General features: G+C 48.5%; 10 non-coding genes and 1 pseudogene across 10 annotated transcripts; 7 read left to right on the top strand and 4 right to left on the bottom strand.

Annotated features, from left to right (window-relative positions):
* Window positions 1-529: 529 nt before the first annotated feature.
* On the bottom strand, window positions 530-611 carry trnas-uga (transfer RNA serine (anticodon UGA)). The gene has a single exon. It is a non-coding gene; the product is annotated as a tRNA-Ser (tRNA).
* A 1,536-nt stretch (window positions 612-2,147) lies between these two features.
* Window positions 2,148-2,221, bottom strand: trnan-guu (transfer RNA asparagine (anticodon GUU)). The gene has a single exon. It is a non-coding gene; the product is annotated as a tRNA-Asn (tRNA).
* Window positions 2,222-11,345: 9,124 nt separating this feature from the next.
* LOC148633535 (U5 spliceosomal RNA) lies at window positions 11,346-11,459 on the top strand. The gene has a single exon (XR_015933907.1). It is a non-coding gene; the product is annotated as a U5 spliceosomal RNA (small nuclear RNA).
* Window positions 11,460-11,853: 394 nt separating this feature from the next.
* Window positions 11,854-11,970, top strand: LOC148633534 (U5 spliceosomal RNA). The gene has a single exon (XR_015933905.1). It is a non-coding gene; the product is annotated as a U5 spliceosomal RNA (small nuclear RNA).
* Window positions 11,971-12,361: 391 nt separating this feature from the next.
* On the top strand, window positions 12,362-12,476 carry LOC148633533 (U5 spliceosomal RNA). Its single transcript, XR_015933918.1, has one exon. It is a non-coding gene; the product is annotated as a U5 spliceosomal RNA (small nuclear RNA).
* Window positions 12,477-12,869: 393 nt separating this feature from the next.
* On the top strand, window positions 12,870-12,985 carry LOC148633532 (U5 spliceosomal RNA). The gene has a single exon (XR_015933912.1). It is a non-coding gene; the product is annotated as a U5 spliceosomal RNA (small nuclear RNA).
* A 391-nt stretch (window positions 12,986-13,376) lies between these two features.
* Window positions 13,377-13,491, top strand: LOC148633531 (U5 spliceosomal RNA). The gene has a single exon (XR_015933922.1). It is a non-coding gene; the product is annotated as a U5 spliceosomal RNA (small nuclear RNA).
* Window positions 13,492-13,884: 393 nt separating this feature from the next.
* On the top strand, window positions 13,885-14,001 carry LOC148633530 (U5 spliceosomal RNA). Its single transcript, XR_015933906.1, has one exon. It is a non-coding gene; the product is annotated as a U5 spliceosomal RNA (small nuclear RNA).
* Window positions 14,002-15,608: 1,607 nt separating this feature from the next.
* On the bottom strand, window positions 15,609-15,697 carry LOC148633529 (U2 spliceosomal RNA; annotated as a pseudogene).
* A 5,213-nt stretch (window positions 15,698-20,910) lies between these two features.
* trnar-ucg (transfer RNA arginine (anticodon UCG)) lies at window positions 20,911-20,983 on the top strand. The gene has a single exon. It is a non-coding gene; the product is annotated as a tRNA-Arg (tRNA).
* Window positions 20,984-22,545: 1,562 nt separating this feature from the next.
* trnas-uga (transfer RNA serine (anticodon UGA)) lies at window positions 22,546-22,627 on the bottom strand. Its single transcript has one exon. It is a non-coding gene; the product is annotated as a tRNA-Ser (tRNA).
* Window positions 22,628-22,784: the final 157 nt, after the last annotated feature.

Here is a 22,784-nt window from a genome sequence, read left to right as displayed (position 1 = left end):
GTCCAACATCGTTAGCAATCTTATTACTTAAACAGAATTAACATCAATAAACTGTAAGGTGCTGGTACATGCGAGTAGATTTGATCTTCTATTAAACAAAAATGCAATTACAGCTCTAAAAAGGTCAACCTAGACTTCTGGAACAGATCTGTTCAGGTCATCGCTGTTCCTCTGACCTTGTGAGTCTTTGGAATTTTAAAAGTGTATTTTGCTTGCCTTTCATGTGGTCTGTGTACAAGTCACTGTGGCGTATGCGGTCCTACACAGCCTTGCTATAGACGTGACGAGCCTCCGCTATGTTGCAATGGAGAACAGGTTCAGTACGGAGCTGCCGAGAAAATTCAGCTGGAAAGCTCGTTGCAGAAAAGCATCGGTATCTGTGTCCAGCGGCAAAGCGTCCTTCGTGGGTGCTGAAGAATCGATTTCACAGGCTGCGGGTCCAGGCGATTTAGAGTGTTAAAGGTCCCAGCGAAAACGAAATGGCGCTGGTCCTTTTACACGCACGCACGCAATCAAATGCAAAGGACGCCGTAGTCGGCAGGATTTGAACCTGCGCGGGGAGACCGCAACGGATTTCAAGTCCGTCACCTTAACCACTCGGCCACGACTACAGCGAGCGCCGCGGTCGCTGCCTTTTTGCTACAATCGAACAGGGAGTGCGAGGCGGCGGCGGCAGCGGAGGCAACTTTTTTCAAGTTCGCTCTCCGTTTAAGAAACCTTTTACGCCATACGTGCAAGCACACACACACACACCTCAGAGGACTTAAAGGTGGCTTCAAGTTGGAATGATAAAGTCTCCCCGTTCGGACATGAAAACAGAACGTTCTTAGACAGAAAGCAATCAACAACGGAGACATGTGGACGACGATTTTAGTCACTGCACTTTGAATAGCATTTTTGCTCCAGTTACAGGAGATGCACCAATGGCCCTTGACCTACGTTCTTACCAATGCCTTGAACATTCAAACAAAACAGCCCTCAAGTCCTGCGGTTTAATATAACGCTGTTACGTGTCGAGGCAGTATTTGACTCTGTCCTACCGTTGAGACACGGGGCGTATATGGAAACGAACACATGCTACGGATCGTCTCTAATCGGTCCCTACAGTTGGAAGGCTCCTTGAAGCGTGCACCCCCATCATTCATCTTTGCGCATCTGTGAAAGGTAGACTCTTGAGCAATGTTTGAGCCAGCTCTAAGGCAACTAGTGCTATTGGACAGAGACCTCTGGAAGATCCTAAGAGTCTCTTAACACCACTTCCAGCAGCAAGCTTAATTGTTCGCTGGAGGTCTCCCACCCAGGTACTGACCAGGCAAAGAATCACCACTACATTGAATGAGGAAGTTAATCCTGAAATCCAATTACATATCTCAAGGTAAGACAAATCCATAAGAACATGTCTTAGTATTACTTCGTTTACATTAGTATGGCACTGAGTTGGAGCTCCTCTTTAAGCTGTGGTTTAGTTTTGCATTCATGTGTTTCTAGAGCAGTTATTTATGGGGGTGGGTGGGTCTTTCACAGAGGCTCAGGACAAATCCCCTGCCTGAAAGTCTAATGTGTGCGTTCAGACAGTCACAGGTCAAGAGCCAGGCAGGAGGACAATGGACAGAAGAGCCAACAAACTAAAAATGAAAGAACAAATATGAAAAAGCCACCATCTTTTTCTTTTTGACATTTTCCGACTTTCATGCAAGCCAGGACAAAGTTGCTCGTAGCTACTTGTGGATTCAAATACTCTATTGAGTGCTTTGATGAGTTTTTGCAATTTGATTGTCGTCCTGTCAGCCTGTTTCTGTTTTTTTTTTTCAATCTAGGGATGGAAAGTATGAGGGAAATGATGGAGCAATCAATAACCGCTCCGGAAAAATGGCAGAAAGAAATGGTCCGTCACTAAGGACATTTGTGAAGCAGAGGAGTGACATCACCACAAAGGCGACACATTCTGCTGATGGTTTTGGTGAATAATGATTGAGGCGCGTTAAGAGAAAGGTAGCTGTGTCAGCATGCGTAGGCTGCAAAGGATCAAGCAAAGGTTTACTCCATGCTGAAAAAAGAAGAAAAGAAGCACAACGTTTCGACTGTGGAGCCTTCTGCGCCATCATCTTTAGCGGTGATGATGTTTACATTGGAAAAACTGAGACACGCGTCCCTGGGTGGGCTTGAACCACCAACCTTTCGGTTAACAGCCGAACGCGCTAACCGATTGCGCCACAGAGACTGACAGCTGCTTGTGCTCCCTACATTTGCAGGTTTCTGGTCAAAGAAAACAATCACTTGCGCTTCTTGCAGCCGGCAATCTTTTTCCACTGACAACCAAGAAATGGATTTCATCTTTCACAAGCTGTATGGATTTCTTCAAAAACAAGTTATTCCAGAAAGGAAATGAATTCTTGCATTAAACTGAACCAAGCTGTACATGTTTGTCTGAAATGAGACATTCGGCACAACAAGACACGGAGAGAGGCACCGCTGGTATTCAGACCCAGGATCGCCTGCTTACTAGGCAGGCACTTTAAGCCACTAGGGAACAGCGCCAGCGGAGCACCGCGCTTTTACAGACACTTGGACACATCTACGTTCGGTGTGCACTTAACCTGCTCTCTGAGCCCGTTGCCTCCGTCCCATTTGATAGCAGAACTGATGCCAAGAGAAATGATGAGAAATGGCATTTATCGTGCACTTTTCATGTCCAACTGCTGCAGTTTTCAGTGGGCAATCTTTGTCAGATGGCTTGGAAAAACGCACTGTGTTTCGGCTCGGGAAACATCATGAGCAGTGTCCTGCATGTTTTCTGTGTATAGCTGTCTTTTAACGCATACAGAATTCATTCGAAATCATTGATTTCTCCAATTAACAAGGGTCCCTTTTTGAACCTGCCAGAAGCATTCTTTCAATGTAACAGATTTACTCCGGGGAAAGGCAGCATGACATTGAGAGTAGCTCAAGCTTTCAGCACCCGTATCGGACTGCGTGTATGCAGACACCGCTCAGAATCCCCTTTAAGATTCTCCTTCAATTCCGTTTTGCAGTGCTTTGGCTCTTTCAAAAGGCTTCGCTTTGCTATTCACAATCCAAGGCTCATGACAGCATTTAAAACCAATCGCCACTGCGTTGGCCGGGAATCGAACCAGGTCAACTGCTTGGAAGGCAGCTATGCTCACCACTATACCACCAACACACACCCGCAAAAGCCCTGCAGGACACCACCAGAGAATGCTCACGATTTCGGAAGCTGTCTCCGGGACGTGCTGATTCCACAAATCCTGAATAAATCATGATATTGTTAGTTGCTGTAGCTAGACGTTCAAATGAGTTTCATGGCCAGATGGACTGTTTCCTCCAGCGGTATAGTATTGCAGTGAGACAGCACGATGCCTGCAAGACTATGTCACGCTAAACGCTACAGATTGTGTTTGTGTTGGACAGTTGGACCCTACAGCTGGACCCTCATAGACAACCTGAATAGCTTATTCAGAAGCAGTGCTGGACCGGGAACGAACCAGCTTCTTCCCAGGCACAAGAGTGACTTGTGAGGACTCGCGGTCCCACTCTGTGCATAGAGACTTTCTACCAGCCAGCCGGACTGCTGGTAGATCCCCTCGGAGCAACGACTGCCCTGCGTGGATGTCTAGACAAGGACCGGAGGTCTGTAATAGCTTTGAGGAGCTGTGTCAGGCAATGATCGGAGAATTTTCGGCTTTTATCGATCCCATAGCTGCCGTGGCCGCTGTGCACCATATTAAGCACGAAAAAGCTGAAGCCCCTCGCGACTATTATCAGAGGCTTAGGCGCACTTATTTTGCAGGGCGGAATGAAGAGGGTTGCGAAGAGAACGTGAATTTCAAAGGTTTATTCATTGCTAATCTGCATCCCTCAGTCAGGAAAATGATTGTGATGCACACTGATGCAAAAGCGATGAAAATGGCTGACATTAGAAGGTTGGCTCAAAAAGCCTGGGGAGCTGAAGTCTCTGCTTCCTCAGAGCGAAAACCTGCTAAAACGGCCGTGTTCGCCACTAAAGCCAGCAGGGTTGACGACTCGCCTCAGCTCGAGGCAGCTGAGGTTCCTGAGCTCGCTAAGCCCCGGCGCAAAATAGGCAGGCAGGACCGCACTAAGCGTCAGAGCCACCGTGAGCGCTACGGGGAAGGCAAGGGCTCAGGCAGAGTCTATCATAAGACTGGACGAAGGGAGTCGACTGCAACCCGCCTGGCCAGGCTTGAACAAGCCCTGCCTGAGAGATCAGGACAGGGTAAACCTTCCGCACCGAATGCCGGAAGTGTGAATGAGCTTAGGGGGACCACGCCCCTTCTCACTGGAGGAGGCGGGGATCCGTCCCAAGCCCCTCCCTCAGTCTATCTGATTGGGTGGGAGGGTTCCTGCCTGGAAGAAGGCTGTGACTCTGAGTTGGGCGCTGACCCCGCCCCTGAAGTCAAAGAAGAGGCAGGCTTCCAACAATTCTTAGGGAATCTCAGCCAGAAAGGCAAAGCAAGGCGTATTTATATCAAGGTTTCTCTTGAAAACGTCTTAGATAGAGAAGCACTGATTGACACTGGGGCTGAAATTAGTTTGATGTCAGCCGATCTACTCAGCGAGCTCAAACGAGTAGCGAAAGGAAAAGGCATCAGACTTAAGGTAGAACCGTGTAAGATAGATATTTCCAGCTATACCCAGGATCATGCCAGGATCACACACCGAGTGTGGGTGGCACTTAGGTTCGGGCCAATGAACGTGGTGCATCCTGTTTACATCTCTAGGTTTAAAACAGAGCCACTACTCATTGGCCAAGACCTGCTTGACAGGCTGGAGCCTCTGGTGGACTGCCAGCGTGGAAAATTGTGGGCTCAGGTCAAAAACCCTAAGCCTGTTGCACAGCAAAAAGGGGGATTCAGTGGTTATGCTGTGATCACACAGTGCCCACTGAACACTATAGCTGAGTTGGAGGTTCCTCCTGGTTCCTCTGGACGAGAATAAATGTCTCTTCTTGCTTTCCAAAACTACAGGGAAGTCCTGCCCAGGCCAGCACTCCCACGGTCTCCCAACTACAGGAGCAGTGCTCCAAGCAGCTGCTTGACCCGCCAGGTAAAGCACACCCCCTTTTCATCCCAGAAGAAGAGTGGATCTCCCTGTCCGGTAATGAATGGGAGTCCTTTCTGTGCACCCTGGTACCTCAGGGGGTCCAGGAGTACCACCCCATGGTGGTGGGAGGGGGTCCAGGTGGCAGAAGTGCAGGTTGATGATGTAATTCTTAGCCTCAGCTCTGAGAAGTCCATAATCAGTGAAGGTCTGTTCGAGGACCTGTCGCCAAGCTGTCAAGTGACCCTGGTGACGCAGTCACAGGTTCTGTGGTGGGCACCCCCATCTCATAGGTCCATTTGGAGCAAAGGAAGCTGTGTAGCTTCCATCTCCATCGGAAAAAGGAAGTTTGCTCACTACTTCCTATTGGAAGTACCTATTGGTTCGACTGGGCGCCCAGCTGGACACAGTAAACAGTGTGCTGTGGACACGGGTGGACCCAGATGCCCACTCTCTAAGCGGTGACCCCGAGAACATTCGGTCAGGTCAGACGATTCCTCAGGCCTGCCAGGTAGTAAACGAATCGGACCTGATCGTTCCTGCGTCAACAGCAGGGTTTCCAGTACGCCTTGTCCTAAAGAAGGGACAGAGAATGGACGCTGAGATGGTTTTCTTCCAACCATCAGCTCAGTTTATCAGACTGAACCTAGCAGTCTGTTGTACCCCCAGACTGGAACGGAATGGCCGAGCCACCTGCCTGTTGGTGCAGAACATAGCAAAACAAGATGTCAAAATCCCTGCTCGCACTGACATGGGACTGGTAATTGACAATGGTTTCTATGATTTCGAACTAGCCATCCCAGTACTGGGGCAGCTCCCTGGTCCCTTGGCCAGGGAGGGGGGAACCGAGCAGGTGTACTACACCTACCCCCGGCGGATGATTGCAATTATGCCAATAGAGGGATTCTGCAACCAGGAGGTGTGCAGGGTGGACCTTAGCGATAAGGATGAGATGGTTGTGTACACAGTACACGCAGGTGTTCCGATGGACCACTCAGCCGAGAGTACGACCCGGGATACCGCCATGCCGTCAAAAGCGGGGTTCCTAGAGCAGGTACAGGAACAGGTTGGCAAGGCAGATGCCCTGGAAACGGAAAGCCAGCGTCAGCAGCTGCGTCAGAATTTCCAGGATTTCCGGGAAGTGTTTGCACGGGACGCCTATGACTGCGGGGTGACGGATTTGAACACAGTGCGCATTCCAACGGCCCCTGGCGCCCGCCCAACCTATGTCAGGCAGTATCGCATTCCCCTCACGGCATACGAGTCCATAAAGCAGACGTTGGATGCTCTACTAGAGCGTCAGATCATAAGGGAGTGTAACTCCACTTATAACTCCCCACTGTGGCCGGTGCTGAAACCCAATGGTAAATGGCGTCTGACCATTGACTACCGGCAGCTGAATAAACAGGTTCCTTTGTCACGATGGCCAATGATCTACCTAGATCAGGAGTTAGCCAAGGTGACAACAGCGAAATATTTCACCACAGTGGATGTGGCCAATGGGTTCTGGACCCTTAAGGTAGAACCAACAGACCAGTACAAACTGGCCTTTTCCTTTGGAAACAGGCAGTTCACCTGGAATCGATGCCCCTTTGGGTATTCCAACTCCCCAGCGGAGTTCAACATATTTCTGCACAAAGCCATGAGTGATGCAGCCGCCAGGGGCAACCTGGTCTATGTGGACGATATTCTGATGAGGAGTCAGACCTGGGAAGAACACATGGCCGAGATCAGGCATGTGTTGACCCAGCTCTCCTGTGCAGGGGCCAAACTGTCCCTGGCTAAGGGACAGTGGTGTAGGACCCAAGTGGAGTACGTGGGACTGTTGGTTGGAGCCCAAGGCATACAGCCACAGTCCAGCAGAGTCCAAGCTATCCAGAATATGAAGTCGCCCACTAACCTGTCTGAACTGCGCAGCTTTCTGGGAGTATGTAATTATTCCCAGCAGTTCATTGAGGATTACGCTGAAATAGCAAGGCCCCTCCACAAGCTGTTGCAGAAAGACGTGCCCTTTGAGTGGGGGCCTTCCCCAGAACAGGCTGTGATGGAGCTGAAGCGCAGACTCGGTAGTGCGCCGAGCTTGGCCTACCCTGACAAAAATAAGGTCTTCTACCTTGAAGCAGGGTTCTCAGAGCACTGCCTTGGGGCTGCTCTGAGTCAGGAATATAACCAAGAGTGAAGGGTGGTGGCATATGCCAGTCGAGCCCTGAGCCCAGTGGAGCAAAAGTTCTTGGACTGCGAGAAGGCCCTGTTGTCTACGGTCTGGTCGGTAGAACACTTCCGTAGTTATGTTGGGGGACAAAAGATCATCATCGAAACCTGCCACCAACCTGTGACATTCCTGCATAGCCAGAGACTGAAAGCGGGCAGGGTGTCAAATAGCAGGATTGTGGCATGAATGATGGCCCTACAAGGCTATGAGATAGAGGTACGTTATGCACAGAGCAAGAAAATGTACCTGGGACAGGGCCTGGCTTTGGGCCAAGTGTGTCACGGCTGTGACACTGACATGGAAGCTCCAGAAACAATTCCCGCTGCTGAGCTACCGAACAATCATCGGTACTACGATGAGAACGTGGGCCAGGGCTTACCCATGGCCTATGTTGACGGTTGCTCTTTTCGCCACGAACAGCAGGTGCTAGCAGGGGTAGGAGTAGTCTGGCAAGACAATACTCCCTGTGGGCCGACCCGCTATAAGCTAGGACCAAAGACTAGTCAGTATGCGGAAGTAGCTGGGGTGCTGATCACCCTCCAGCAGGCCCTGACACATGGCCTTAAACAGTTTGTCATCTGTAGTGACTCGAACTACGCCCGACATAGCTTCGTGTCTCACGTTCCGTATTGGAAGGGTAACGGCATGAAAAATGCCCGGGGCAAGGAAGTAAAGAACAAAGAGTTGTTCCTGGCCAGTGACAAGCTCACGACCGAGGCTGGAATGATGGTTTACTGGAGGAAGGTGAAGGGACACTCCCAGGTGAAGGGACCCGACAAAGACGGGAATGATGAGGCCGACCGGTTGGCCAAATCTGGCGCCTTAGAGGGTGAACCCTGGCAGTTCCAGCAGGAATGGCTACCCCCAGAATTCGTGGCTGAGGTCAAGGCGGTTACCCGAAGCAGGGCTAGACAGGATGTCGGAGCTGACCCTCAATCTGTAGTGCTTGGGTCACAGGGTTTTAACACCGATCTTGCGGAAATGCAGAAACAGGACCCAGCAATTGGGCAAATGTATCAGCATATCGCTGACCCAGTGCGTCAACCTCTTTCGGAGCAGGTGCTGAGCCAGTCTCTGGAGCTGAAGGAGCTGGCAGAGGTGAAAGACAACCTAAAAATTATAAAGGGGTTGTTGGTTTGTGTACCAGTTGCACAAGGTGTCCCAAAGTGGGTAGTTCCCCACTGTCATCGGGGGGTCATGATCCAACACGCTCATGACGAACCCTGTGGGGGTCACCGGGGAATCAAGGCTACATACGACACTATCCAGCAGGTGGCATTCTGGCCTCACATGGGCCAAGACATCGCCGCGTATGTAAAGGGGTGTCTGACGTGTAGCCAGTTCCAACCATCACGGCCCTTGCACCGTGCACCACTCCAGAAAAAGGGCATGACATTCACCTGGTCCAATCTTCAAATGGATTGGGTGGGGCCACTGGTGAGGTCATCCAGAGGGAACAAATATTTCCTCACTGTTACGTGTGCATTCACAAAATGGATTGAGTGCCTCTCAGCACCCAACGACACGGCAGAGACAACTGCAGTGCTGTTGGTGAACCATGTGTTCAGTCGATGGGGATTCCCCCTGACCGTGGTCTCGGATCGGGGAACCCATTTCACAGCTACAGTAATGGCAACCCTGTGGAATATGCTTGGGGTCAAGACCCAGTTGCATATCTCCTACCACCCTCAATCCTCGGGCCAGGCAGAAAGGGCAAACCGAACGGTGGTTAGTATGCTCAAAAAGTTTGTCTCCAACAGCAGTAGGGACTGAGACATTAAGCTGCCCCTGGTTCTGATGGCCATCCGAGGTAAGCCCCATTGCTCTACGGGGGTCCCACCTTTTGAGATGATGACAGGTCGGAAGATGACTCTTCCCCTACACTGTCTTTATGGGGTGGAGGACCTGAGCACGACGGGGGCTGCTACGGCCCATCAGTATGTGTCAGACCTGCGAGCACATCTGCAGGCAACCTTTGCTTTTGCCCAGAACAATCTGGGAAGGAGTGCAGAGGGTAGGAAAGCATACTATGACCGAAAGGCAGTTAACCAGGAACTCCAAGTAGGAGACAAGGTCCTGTACTTCCAATTTGCCAAACCCACAGGGGTGGCCCGGAAGTTCTTACCCAGTTGGACAGGACCCCACGAGATTGTCGATAAGGTAGGTATCACCGGTAGCTTATCGAATTCAGATTGAGAAGGGAAGGCAATCTCTGGTCTACAAGTGGGTGCATCGCAACCACCTCCGGTTGTATCGCCCACCTCAAATGGCGCCGGAGAACACAGAATAGGGTTAAACGTCCAAACCCGATCAAAGAGGGGGGTGCCCCTTTGTAGCTGCAGGTAGTTAGGTACTGTACTGTAGGTCCTGCTAGGAAAATATATTCAAAATTATAGTGGAACTGTACCATGTGCCTCATCTATGTTCCAGAATGGGAATCCTAAAACTGCCAGGGCTGGTCCTGACAGTACTGTGGATCGCCTCGACACAGCCCCTTGAAGTTGTGGAACCTGGTCCTCCTACCGGCATAGTCCTGCAGGAAACCATAGTCCTCTCCATGGAAATCTTTATGGTACAATCTTTTTTTTTTCTTATAAAATATACTTTATTCCGAAAAAAAACACATCTCAAAGGGAAACGTCTCACACGATAACACTCCACAAAATTAAAACATCGGCGGAACGGCGGTGATTGTCCGTTATCAATCCTTGCAAGGGTGGGCGGATTTGCGCTATTATGAGAGTCCCTCCAAACCCTACCGCTTGCTGTAAACCATTAATCCCTGTACAGGGTCCATAGGCCTTTCCAGTGCTCCTTTGCCGTGGGGAAACCCCATTTAGCAACGTCGCGCTTCATCCTCCTCCTGAGGTCCGCCAGGATCCTCTCTTCCAGCTCCCTCGCTCCCCACTTGTTGTTGTGCCGGATGAGATTGTTTCTCGCGTCCCACAGGCCTTTCTTTGTGAGGGACAGCAGCAGCCACATCAGGAACTGCGTCCCCCTGTCCAGTCCGGTAGGTGCCAGCCCCAGCAGAATGTACTGGTAGCTGAGCACCGCATTCGTTTCCAGGAGTTGCATTATGTTGTCCATTCTGCCCCACACCGCCTTGGCGAAGGGGCAGCTCCTTCACTTTATTAAGATACTGAAGAAAGATGTGGAGACGGGGGTTTGAATTTAATCCTTTCTGTAGGGGGTTTAGACTTTCAAGTCACAAACTGGGGTTTATGGCAGGAAAGGGGGGTTAACTGATAAGGATTGCAGATGCAAGCTAGGAACCCCCCTGGGTGTAATGTTAAACTGACCATTTGTCCAGAACATCGTAAACTGGCCAAATACCATGAACCCCCCTCTTTACCATCAGACCGAGTGACGTCAGAAACGGAGAAGAAAACACTATATAACCCAAAAGTTTGTAACAGTACGGGGAACAATACTTCGGTTTTGTTGTTTCTTGCGGGAAACAAGACTTTGGCTTTATTGTTCCTTGCATGCAATAAACTCATCTGTTTTACTTCATCTCGGGATCAAGAACCTTATTTCTTCTGTTACAACAAATTTGGCGTAGTCGGCGGATGCTCCAGAAGGCGCAGAACTTCCCATCGGCAGGAGAGATGGTCAGCGCGCACATAACTAAGAGGTAAGGACTCCTCTTTTATTTAAAAGTCCCGACTCTCTCTGACCGATTGGGAAATCTCTGCTCCCTGCGAGAATCGCCCGAGATGACGGAGTAAACGTGAGTTTCTGAATTCCTCTGGCCCGGGGAAGACACCGGTGTATGTAATGGGTTGTTTGCTGTAAGCCCAGAATTTGGTCTGGCAGGGGTTCCGCGGTATTGTGTACAGGCGTTCGAAGCTGGTTTATGCCTTAATTGCGCGTGGAGTTTTTGAACGGGTTTTGGACCCTTACCGTGAAGTTCAGGACTGGTGTGGGCCTTAATTGCGCCCGGAGTTCTGAAGGTCAGAACTGGTTTGGGCCTTAATTGCGCCCGGAGTTCTGAGGCTCAGGATCGGTGTGGGCCTTAATTGCCAGATTAAGGCCTTAAATGGCCTTAATCAGCCATGCACTCTGGTTTCTTTTCATCTCGTACAAATCTTTCGCCTTTTACTAAAGATTTCCGTGGAGAGGAGCATGAATGAGTTCCATGCAATTTTTGTGCTTCCCTGCCTTCGGGTGGGTCGCAGCTGGGTTGGTCAAAGAGAGAAAACAAGCACGTTCGCAATCGCTCTTGTAATGGTGATTGTGGCCGTCTGCTCCGCGAGTTCTCGGTCTCCGGCCGTCTGATTGGCGTTCTTTTCTTTGGGGGGCGGGAAGTGTCCGGCCGCAGGGGATCTTGGGACCTCGCTTTGCATAGCGGCTTCCCAGAGTGCGTCGTTTCCGGCACAGTGTGGCCGGGTGTTTTCCGAGTTATCGCACGGATTGGGCACGGCCGCAAGCTGAGAGCCGCAGGCGATGAGCCCGGAGCTGAACGGGCCCCACTGGCTAGTTTGTAAGGCCAGGTGCATTGCCAACCATGACCGGCAGCGCAGAGGCTTTGAAGGCGGCCTGGGCTCCTGCAGCTGTGCAGCCACGCACTCTGGTTTTTCTTCATCTCGTACAAATCTTTCGCCTTTTACTAAAGATTTCCGTGGAGAGGAGCATGAATGAGTTCTATGCAATTTTTGCGCTTCCCTGCTTTTGGGTGGGGTACGGCTGGGCTGGTCAAAGAGAGAAAACAAAAACGCTCGCAATCGGTCTTGTTATGGCGATTGTGGCAGTCTGCTCCGCGAGTCCTCGGTCTCCGGCCGTCTGATTGGCGCTCTTTTCTTTGGTGGGTGGGAAGTGTCCGGCCGCAGGGGATCTTGGGACCTCGCTTTGCATAGCGGCTTCCCAGAGTGCGTCGTTTCCGGCACAGTGTGGCCGGGTGTTTTCCGAGTTATCGCACGGATTGGGCACGCTCGCAAGCCGTAAGCCGCAAGCGATGAGCCCGGAGCTGAACGGGCCCCACTGGCTCGTTTGTAAGGCCAGGTGCATTGCCAACCACGACCGGCAGGGCAGAGGCCTTGAAGGCGGCCTGGGCTCCTGCAGCTGTGCAGCCACGCACTCTGGTTTCTCTTCATCTCGTACAAATCTTTCACCTTTTACTAAAGTTTTCCGTGGAGAGAAGCATGAATGAGTTCCCTGCAATTTTTGTGCTTTTCTGCTTTCGGGTGGCGGGCAGCTGGGCTGGTCAAAGAGAGAAAACAAGCACGTTCGCAATCGCTCTTGTAATGGTGATTGTGGCCGTCTGCTCCGCGAGTCCTCGGTCTCCGGCCGTCTGATTGGCGCTCTTTTCTTTGGGGGGCGGGAAGTGTCCGGCCGCAGGGGATCTTGGGACCTCGCTTTGCATAGCGGCTTCCCAGAGTGCGTCGTTTCCGGCACAGTGTGGCCGGGTGTTTTCCGAGTTATCGCACAGATTGGGCACGCTCGCAAGCCGTGAGCCGCAGGCGATGAGCCCGGAGCTGAACGGGCCCCACTGGGTAGTTTGTAAGGCCAGGTGCATTGCCAACCACGACCGGCAGCGCAGAGGCTTTGAAGGCGGCCTGGGCTCCTGCAGCTGTGCAGCCACGCACTCTGGTTTCTCTTCATTTGTACAAATCTTTCGCCTTTTACTAAAGATTTCCGTGGAGAGGAGCATGAATGAGTTCCATGCAATTTTTGCACTTCCCTGCCTTCGGGTGGGGTACGGGTGGGCTGGTCAAAGAGAGAAAACAAAAACGTTCACAATTGCTCTTGTTATGGCGATTGTGGCCGTCTGCTCCGCGAGTCCTTGGTCTCCGGCCGTCTGATTGGCGTTCTTTTCTTTGGGGGGCGGGAAGTGTCCGGCCGCAGGGGATCTTGGGACCTCGCTTTGCATAGCGGCTTCCCAGAGTGCGTCGTTTCCGGCACAGTGTGGCCGGGTGTTTTCTGAGTTATCGCACGGATTGGGCACGCTCGCAAGCCGTGAGCCGCAGGCGATGATCCCGGAGCTGAACGGGCCCCACTGGCTCGTTTGTAAGGCCAGGTGCATTGCCAACCACGACCGGCAGCGCAGAGGCTTTGAAGGCGGCCTGGGCTCCTGCAGCTGTGCAGCCATGCACTCTGGTTTTTTTTCATTTCGTACAACTCTTTCGCCTTTTACTAAAGATTTCCATGGAGAGAAGCATGAATGAGTTCCCTGCAATTTTTGTGCTTTCCTGCTTTCGGGTGGCGGGCAGCTGGGCTGGTCAAAGAGAGAAAACAAGCACGTTCGCAATCGCTCTTGTAATGGTGATTGTGGCCGTCTGCTCCGCGAGTCCTCGGTCTCCGGCCGTCTGATTGGCGCTCTTTTCTTTGGGGGGCGGGAAGTGTCCGGCCGCAGGGGATCTTGGGACCTCGCTTTGCATAGCGGCTTCCCAGAGTGCATCGTTTCCGGCACAGTGTGGCTGGGTGTTTTCCGACTTATCGCACGGATTGGGCACGGCCGCAAGCTGAGAGCCGCAGGCGATGAGCCTGGAGCTGAACGGGCCCCACTGGCTAGTTTGTAAGGCCAGGTGTATTGCCAACCACGACCGGCAGGGCAGAGGCCTTGAAGGCGGCCTGGGCTCCTGCAGCTGTGCAGCCACGCACTCTGGTTTCTCTTCATCTCGTACAAATCTTTCGCCTTTTACTAAAGATTTCCGTGGAGAGGAGCATGAATGAGTTCCATGCAATTTTTGTGCTTCTCTGCTTTCGGTTGGGTCGCAGCTGGGTTGGTCAAAGAGAGAAACCAAGCACGTTCGCAATCGCTCTTGTAATGGTGATTGTGGTCGTCTGCTCCGCGAGTCCTCGGTCTCCGGCCGTCTGATTGGCGTGCTTTTCTTTGGGGGGCAGGAAGTGTCCGGCCGCAGGGGATCTTGGGACCTTGCCTGCATAGCGGCTTTCCAGAGTGCGTCGTTTCCGGCACAGTGTGGCCGGGTGTTTTCCGAGTTATCGCACGGATTGGGCACGCTCGCAAGCCGTGAGCCGCAGGCGATGAGCCCGGAGCTGAACGGGCCCCACTGGCTCGTTTGTAAGGCCAGGTGTATTGCCAACCACGACCGGCAGGGCAGAGGCCTTGAAGGCGGCCTGGGCTTGCGTGATCGGATCAACTAAATGCTGTGGTGTTACTTTTTGTCAATGAAAAAATAAACTCTTTTCGTTTACAAAGACGGTTACAAAGAATGTGGACCAGGGTAATACTTTGAGCTTACAGCTTGTCCAAGGTCATTCATTATTAATACTCTTAGTAATATCTTCAGTAAAGACTTTGATGCATAAAATATTCCTGCATATTTAAAATATTTATGATAAAGGTGGTAGGTTGTGTACTTTTGTCCAACAGAACAATCTTGCTTTTATAAAATATACCGCCTTTTTAATGTTTAATGATTAACATGCTGTAATACACTGTTTAAATTTAAAAGTCTAAAGAGTATACACCTTAAATTCTTAATTGAATAAAGATTGTCCCTCAGCAGTGATCAGGATTCAAAACTGACGTTTTCTGGTGACAGCTCAAATGCTGTACAGGAGAGGTTAACCTTTATTAGCTCCACCTGGCGATTTTACAAGGTGATTCCGGATACTATTAACATAATCTAATTTGCGTCCGGTATGATGCGGTATACTGCGACACTCCCACCGTGTTATACCGCAGCATACCCCGCTTGTTTTGAATGGCTGCATATGTATATAGACTCTATATATACATTTGGTGCATGCCACAATTTTGGATGGTGGTGGAGGAATAGGGATTTTCTCAACACGGCAGGGACTCCAGTTAAGAATGCTGGGTTTATCTCTGAACTATTAGAAGCTTTGCAGCTACTGACTGAAGTAGCTGTGGTAATGTGTAAATCACATAATAAAGAAATGTTTCCAGTAACTCGAGGGAACAACTTTGCAGATGCAACTGTCAGGTGAGCAATACTTGTAGAACAGTAGTCTGAGACCTCTGTGAAGCAGAGAAATGGACATGGTTAGAAAAGATTATGGGGCTGCAGGATGATGGGGTGTGGAGCTGACAGCACACCAGACGCCCTGCATGCCCTCACAGCCTAATGCCCTTTATAGCCCGACAAATGCACTCTGTTGGACACCCAGGTGGGAGTCAAATGGTGTGCCGGTTACCCAAAACTGGGTGAGAACCGGGTTTGAAGCAGTAACCACTTATGTGGTATCTAATGTGGATGTAATGTTTATCAAAGGAACTCAACTACAGTTCAGGTGCGGGTGCAACAGCTCAAAAGGCCTGCTCCTGAGGAACCTTTCAAACCTGGGAAATTGAAAATTGTAAAGGGAAACCTGGGCTCTTATAATCTGTTTTCCCGGTGGGTTGCTGCCACTGCCTCTGTGTCTACCAAACACTTGATAACAGAGATACTACACTTGATCTTAGCCAAAAGGCCGAGAAGCGATGAAACACTTGATAACAGAGATAAGCCCTCGGTGGGCACTGCCCTGCCCCTTGTATTATGATCAAGGAACACACTTCACAGGGAAGGTGTGTCAGGCTGTGGCTGCATTGTTCGGAGTGAGATGGACTGAGATCACCCTCAGTCTGCTGGAACAGTGGAATGAAGGAACAGATCTCTGAAAGATCGACTAGACATCAGACTGAAGGAACGCCATGGGATGCGGGCTGGATCAAACAGAACTGTGTAACAGCCTGTTTGATATCATCACGGGCCAATCAATGAAACTTCCTGGGGGGACGAATTTAGCTGGACGAATGGATTGTTGAATTTGCTAATTCTCTATTGTAGTATTGTAGGTTGCTAGGACTTAGCAAAGCACTATGATGAAGAAAAATATATATCATAATTATAATCCAGACGATTGGGGCATTGGTGCATGGCTACAGTCTGTGCTAGGAACATTGAGAGGGTCTCTGGTTCAATACATATTTGTGGGTCTGGTATTATTCGTTATGATCATATCGTTAATATCCTGTTTGAAAAACATGTGGACTAAAGCTGCTGCTTCTGTGCTAATTGTACGCCCTGAAGGGATCATGAAGGTCAAAAAATGATTTCATGGGAAAGGTTCTCTTATCTAGTGGCAGAACCTGATGGGTAGAACAATATAGCTTTAAGGGGGGTTACCCTTGGGAGTGATTCCCCTAGATGCAAATGATTATTGTGGTTTGTTTGTTCATAATAAGATGTTTTGCAGGAACGGAACAAAGAGAAATTTTACAACTTCAGCTAGAATTGTTCTGCAAAACGTCACAGCTGAGGCAGGGGAACAATGTGTAGATTTTTCTAAGAGTTATTACCCAGTTGTTGACCAATCTGTTGACCAATGTTGACCAAAAAAGCCTAAGATTATGCTGGGCTCCAGCCCACAGGGATTTACCTGTGCTGTAAGAACTAATGAGTGAATAAGGAGACTGGATTCTGGTGAAAGACTTCAGGAAAAAGAAATGGTGTTCACTCAGGTGGAGGGGGCTGTACCAGGTGCTGCTGACCACTGCCACTGCTGTGAAGGTCACAGAAATGGTGCCCTGGATTCATGCTTCCCACTGTAAAAAGGTCACAAACGAACTGAGCAAAGCGCAGGAGTGATGTCTCCACAAGGACAGATGGGGATAACCTGCTTGGGACTGATGTGCACAGCCCTTTTCCTTTTTATGTAGAAGCCTGTCACCACCCCAAAAGAGGAAGAATCTAAACACGAAGCCTCTTTGTATACAAACTGGCTGAATGAAACTGATAATGAGGGGGATATGAGTAATTTGTGGTATAAATTTATAAATCATACTGTAAAGTTAAAGAAATGTAATGCATCTTGTTATATATGTGCTTTAATGCCTCATTCTACAGCCTCACCCATGCGACTTTTTATGAAATGTACTCTTTTATTAATATCACGTTAGAAGGCTTAGACGCTATCAAACAAGAATTAAGGGGAGTTAGATTAATGGCACTTCAGAACAGGTTCGTGCTGGACCTTCAAAATGCAGCATCTGGAGGAGTCTATGCTTTAGTAGGAGACTCCTGTTGTACATATATTCCAGCTAATGACTATGATTACGGAAATCTTACGCTCGCTATTCAGCATTTGAAAGAACTAAAAGACAAGGTGAATAAAGAGAGAGGCATAAAAGATACACCGGCTTTTCTCTCCTGGTTAGAATCACTGTTTGGGCCAGGGGGAATGTTTTTCTTTTAAGTTACTAACACCGATTATAGGGGCTGTGATACTTGTCTTCCTGTTTTTATGTTGCTGTATGACATGTATTATTCCAATGCTTCAAAATATGGAAATATGGTACCTAGGGGGATAAACTGTTCATCCTTCCAGTCTGGAGAATTGGCAGCTGTCTGACGTCAGTAAGTGATCCTTAAAAAATTAATAGTTCCATGACAGTGTGCATCACCAGAAAATCAATTTCAATGCATTAAAACTCTTGTTATCCTTCTGATCATTGAAGTGTCATTGCCCCAGCACTGTATACTCTTACTTTTGACGCCTGTCTGAAGTTGGATCCATTTCTAAGAATGGTGACTCACATATCCTCATGCTCAACTTTGGCTCAACCACACAAACTATGAAGTTAATCATCTGCTTTTGCTCCAAGATTTATGTTACTAGGCTCTCTCCTGGGGATCCTCGTGTTCAAACATTGCCCTTATTGTGGATGATCCATGACAGAATTCAGGGAATTCAGAATTCTGATACCTCAGCTCAGATTCTGACTGGGCAGACTGTCATTGCCTGGTGTGAATGTGTGCATATCTGTTTTTGTGCATGTTCTGTGGCCTGTTGTACAGTACATCACAAATGAAAGGGAAATGGAAAACTAAAATAAGACTCAAGTGTTTTATCTTTCATTAACAGTGTTTCATTAGTATCTGTGCTAGATCCTGTCATCCACTGCTTACCACGACAGGCTCTAGCACAGGATAGCAGCTAATACATTTAACAATCTCACTGCACAATGTTGTATATTCAAGGGCTGATCTTCTGTACTTTTTCTTTCACTTTTCATTTCCTAGAAACTCAGTCCTGCCAGGAATAATCTGAGAACAAAATCAATCTGAGTGAAAATCTAAGCAGAGGAAGATTGTTTTACAGAGTCAACAAGGTCTAATTCAAGGTCATCAGCACTAACAACATTCTCTCTGGAGACAGGCGATAAGAAAATTGAAAGTGTGTATTGTTACACAACAGCAGAGACTATGAGTTATGCTATCATGAGAGTGGTGATGGATTTTTTTCATTGCTTAGTTTTACAGGTTCTGTACATTTGAACATTCAAAGTGACTAAAGTAAAGGAGTTTTCCCTTTTTACCACATAATTCCCAAAGATCAACACTAATAGAAAGCCTAATTCCAGCCAAGATTCAATTACTGTCTCTCAGGCATCCCAGCAGTGGATTTCATGACTTCAGACAGCCATCTTTATCAGTGGAGAACTCAATGCTCTGAGGTTTACTGGCAGAGTCTCACACTGGGTAATACGTTGGTAAATAATGTCCTATGGAATTCTACTATTGATAAATTCTACTATGGAACTGCGATGTGTCCTGAAAAAATCTTCTATGATAGTGGTACAGTCCATCACACCCCACCTACAGCCTTTAAAAGAGAAAAAAACAAATTCTGATATTATGGTGGAAAAAGAGCCCTGGAATCTTTGTAGAAGGACAAAAGACGGAAAGAACGGGCAGTGTAACCATGGCGAAGAGAAGGGAAATATTGGAGAGAGCTTTTTTCATACACTTTTTATCATTGTTTTTCCAGCCCAACAATGATCAACAAATATGGGCAGGCGTCCTGTGCCAAATCCAATCTACCTTTCTTCCAAGCATACAGGAATGTCAGTGAATTAAATATTGACATATGAAAATTCCCAAAAATATGCAATCACACATATGCAGTTTGAGCAAACATAAGACAATACCCAAGTACCACAAACTACCAGGCATCATTAGCAGTTCAGGTGGGGAGCTGTGTCAGCATGCGTAGGCTGCAAAGGAACAAGTAATAGGTCTATTCCATGCTTAAAAGAGAAGAAAGAAAACACAACATTTCAGCCGTGGAGCCCTCACACCTGAAGAAGGCTCCACGGCCGAATCGTTGTGTTTTCTTTCTTCTCTTTTCATCCAGTGTCATTAGCCAGTTCCTGTCAAAATAAAATAGAAATGGATAACATTCTAGAGAGAGTTTGAAATACCAAGGTACAATTTAAACCATATTTCTTCCACTACAACCACAATATTTTGGAGAGATCGCTGAGCCTAACTGTTCTGGCATGCCCGTTAGCCTCCGTCCTGCTTCACCAATGAATGCAACGGGGCACATTCTGAGGGAGATGCGGTCAATCAGGTTGCAGGAAAACCACGCTATGCTTTTTTTTGAGATCCTGAAAAGGACAGAGGGGCCATGTATATGTGTGCAGCTGGATATGTAATTGCAGGTGGCGTAGCAAATTCTGCTGAAGCCCCACTGCCTGGTGTGGACGGTAGCTGTGCATGTTGCAGCAGATCAAGGGGGCATGTCATGTGTTTGAGCACTTCACTCCCTTCCGGAAGCACGTGATTCCCTGAGTCCCAAAAATTTGTAAGTTCTTTGGATGACCTGTGGACCGATCTTTCACGATGAAGAATTCCTTAAGAAGAATAGATCTCGGCCCACCATCCCAATGCCTCCATCTCAAAACAGCAACCTCCCACTGCCCTTAGTCTGCAAGGCAGTCCTTTCAAGTGCGATGATGACGCCGGGACCTTCGTTGCCTATTGTACGAGCTGAACTTTTGTGCTCATCAATTCAACGCTCTTTCCATCAACTCATCTTGTCTTTGACGCTTCGTGTTTTGTGCTCCTTTGACTATCGGCATATCGGGTGACTGCAAACACTGAAGTTCTTGCTTACGGAGTGTGGAACAGTGTTTTCAAGTGATCGCTGTTCTGTCATGTTGACGCCGAGTGAATCTTTCTTTGGCAACATGGGCAGGCTGACAGCAGCGCGAGCTAAAGTAATGGCAAATTTCTTGACTTATTTCTGAATGTGAATGTTCTTTAGAAAAGGGATGCGGCGTTGCTTCTCCCCCGTGTAAAGGTCACGCATTCCAGACGTGGTTATGAGCGAACAGTTGCCGCAAGTGTTTGAAAAGAGCAAGAGAGGAAGCAGCCCTGCCCCGTGTGAGGATCAAACTCAGGACCTTCAGACGATGAAACTGACGCGCTACCAACTACGCCAACGAGGCCAGCTGCAGTACACAGCCGGAAAGTTTGCCTCATATGGATTTCAGTCGCCCGTTCCCTAATCTTTAGACGCCCTCTGCTGGATGTTGCATTTGCCTTTTGATCTCACCGATACTTTTTTGGTCTGTTTCTGTTGCGAGTCCGTTTTTCAGATCTCACCTAGCACAAGTCTCTCTGGCTGAAGTGGCCTCTCTGCTTCAGCATCGTGCCCTCACTCAGCCATTAAAAACGTCACTCGGACTTCTGACATGCTGACATGAAATGTCAAGAGAGAGTGGCGGAGACGCTTAAGGCAGAGAGAAGATGAAGAGGGGGGGTGGCTGCGAAATGATTGACAGCTGCAATCAGCTTTAGATGGGGAAGTGTACTACTAGTAGCAGTGTAGAGCTCTCTGTGGTGGAGTTCAAGCGCATGTTCTATGGGCCAGTGGCGTAATGGATAACGCGTCTGACTTCGGATCAGAAGATTGTAGGTTTGAGTCCTACCTGGCTTGCGAGGCTTTTAAACCTCTCAGGTTCCTCGGTAACAGGTTGCCGTCATGTATATGAACTATAGAAAAGCATTTGCCACAACCCGTAAATTAGCACGCAAGTGTGGGCTAGTGAACACAGAACTGTATGGAGATCATCTCCAGTTCCGAGCTCAATTGCAATGAAAAAACATGCAGAACAGAACTGGAGAGCAGCTGAATTTGTGCTCAGTAGGGTGGGGAGGACTCAGCATTCCTATTGTTCTAATTGGCATGAACTGCAGGGGATCTGAATCAGAACATGTCAGTTAGTTCGATCATTGCGTCAATATGTAGGCCACGTTAATACAGAATTATTACTTTGTCTGTCTCGTCTTTGTATATAGCTGAATGTCCCTGACAATTTCATGTTAGTTTTTAAGAACGACATTGGTGCTAATATATACATATATAGCATATAAGGAACACGTAAAAGTTTAGTCCATGCTGAAAAGATAAGAAAACCGCCACAACGTTTAATCTTGGAATAAATCTTTACTTGTTGTTTTGCAGCCTACCCATTCTGACCTAACTCCTCCCTTGAAATTCCCTAACAGATAAGGGTACGTAACGGCTCATGCGATGCTCAGTTGCAATTTGACCCAAAACAAACAAGAACAGCAGCTGAGGGTTTGAGTTTGAACATGCACTGTATTAAAGCAGCTTTTATTTCCATTGATAAATGCTAGATATTCCTACAGAGATTCTCCAGGTGAGTAAGCGATTCCTGTTTCTGTTTCTATTTCTGTTTCATATATATATACAGTATATATATATACATGTTACATGTGTCTCTGCAATAGTACAAATGTGTTATACACTATCAGGGGCTGCTTTTTTGTGCACCTCATCTACAACAAGGGTTTTTTTTTTTCATTTATGTTTGTGGACCTTCACCATTTGAGGAAGTGAGTTAGATAAGAAAGTTACAGGTATGGTGAGCAATGACTGACAAAGGCACGTACTGCGTATTCCTTACAGAAGTGTAAGCAATTTGTTCTAAAAAACACCGGCTAAAGTCCAACATCGTTAGCAATCTTATTACTTAAACAGAATTAACATCAATAAACTGTAAGGTGCTGGTACATGCGAGTAGATTTGATCTTCTATTAAACAAAAATGCAATTACAGCTCTAAATAGGTCAACCTAGACTTCTGTAACAGATCTGTTCAGGTCATCGCTGTTCCTCTGACCTTGTGATTCTTTGGAATTTTAAAAGTGTATTTCGCTTGCCTTTCATGTGGTCTGTGTACAAGTCACTGTGGCGTATGCGGTCCTACACAGCCTTGCTATAGACGTGATGAGCCTCCGCTATGTTGCAATGGAGAACAGGTTCAGTACGGAGCTGCCGAGAAAATTCAGCTGGAAAGCTCGTTGCAGAAAAGCATCGGTATCTGTGTCCAGCGGCAAAGCGTCCTTCGTGGGTGCTGAAGAACCGATTTCACAGGCTGCGGGTCCAGGCGATTTAGAGTGTTAAAGGTCCCAGCGAAAACGAAACGGCGCTGGTCCTTTTACACGCACGCACGCAAACAAATGCAAAGGACGCCGTAGTCGGCAGGATTTGAACCTGCGCGGGGAGACCCCAACGGATTTCAAGTCCGTCACCTTAACCAATCGGGCACGACTACAGCGAACGCCGCGGCCGCTGCCTTCTTGCTACAATCGAACAGGGAGTGCGAGGCGGCGGCGGCAGCTGAGGCAACTTTTTTCAAGTTCGCTCTCCGTTTAAGAAACCTTTTACGCCATACGTGCAAGCACACACACACACACCTCAGAGGACTTAAG

This window comes from Lepisosteus platostomus, unplaced genomic scaffold (genome assembly GCF_059453375.1).
Source record: "Lepisosteus platostomus isolate fLepPlt1 unplaced genomic scaffold, fLepPlt1.hap1 Scaffold_46_H1, whole genome shotgun sequence".
Taxonomy (NCBI): domain Eukaryota; kingdom Metazoa; phylum Chordata; class Actinopteri; order Semionotiformes; family Lepisosteidae; genus Lepisosteus; species Lepisosteus platostomus.
The sequence above is the reverse complement of the archived record's forward strand: the minus strand, read 5'-3'. Positions and strand labels throughout refer to the sequence as shown.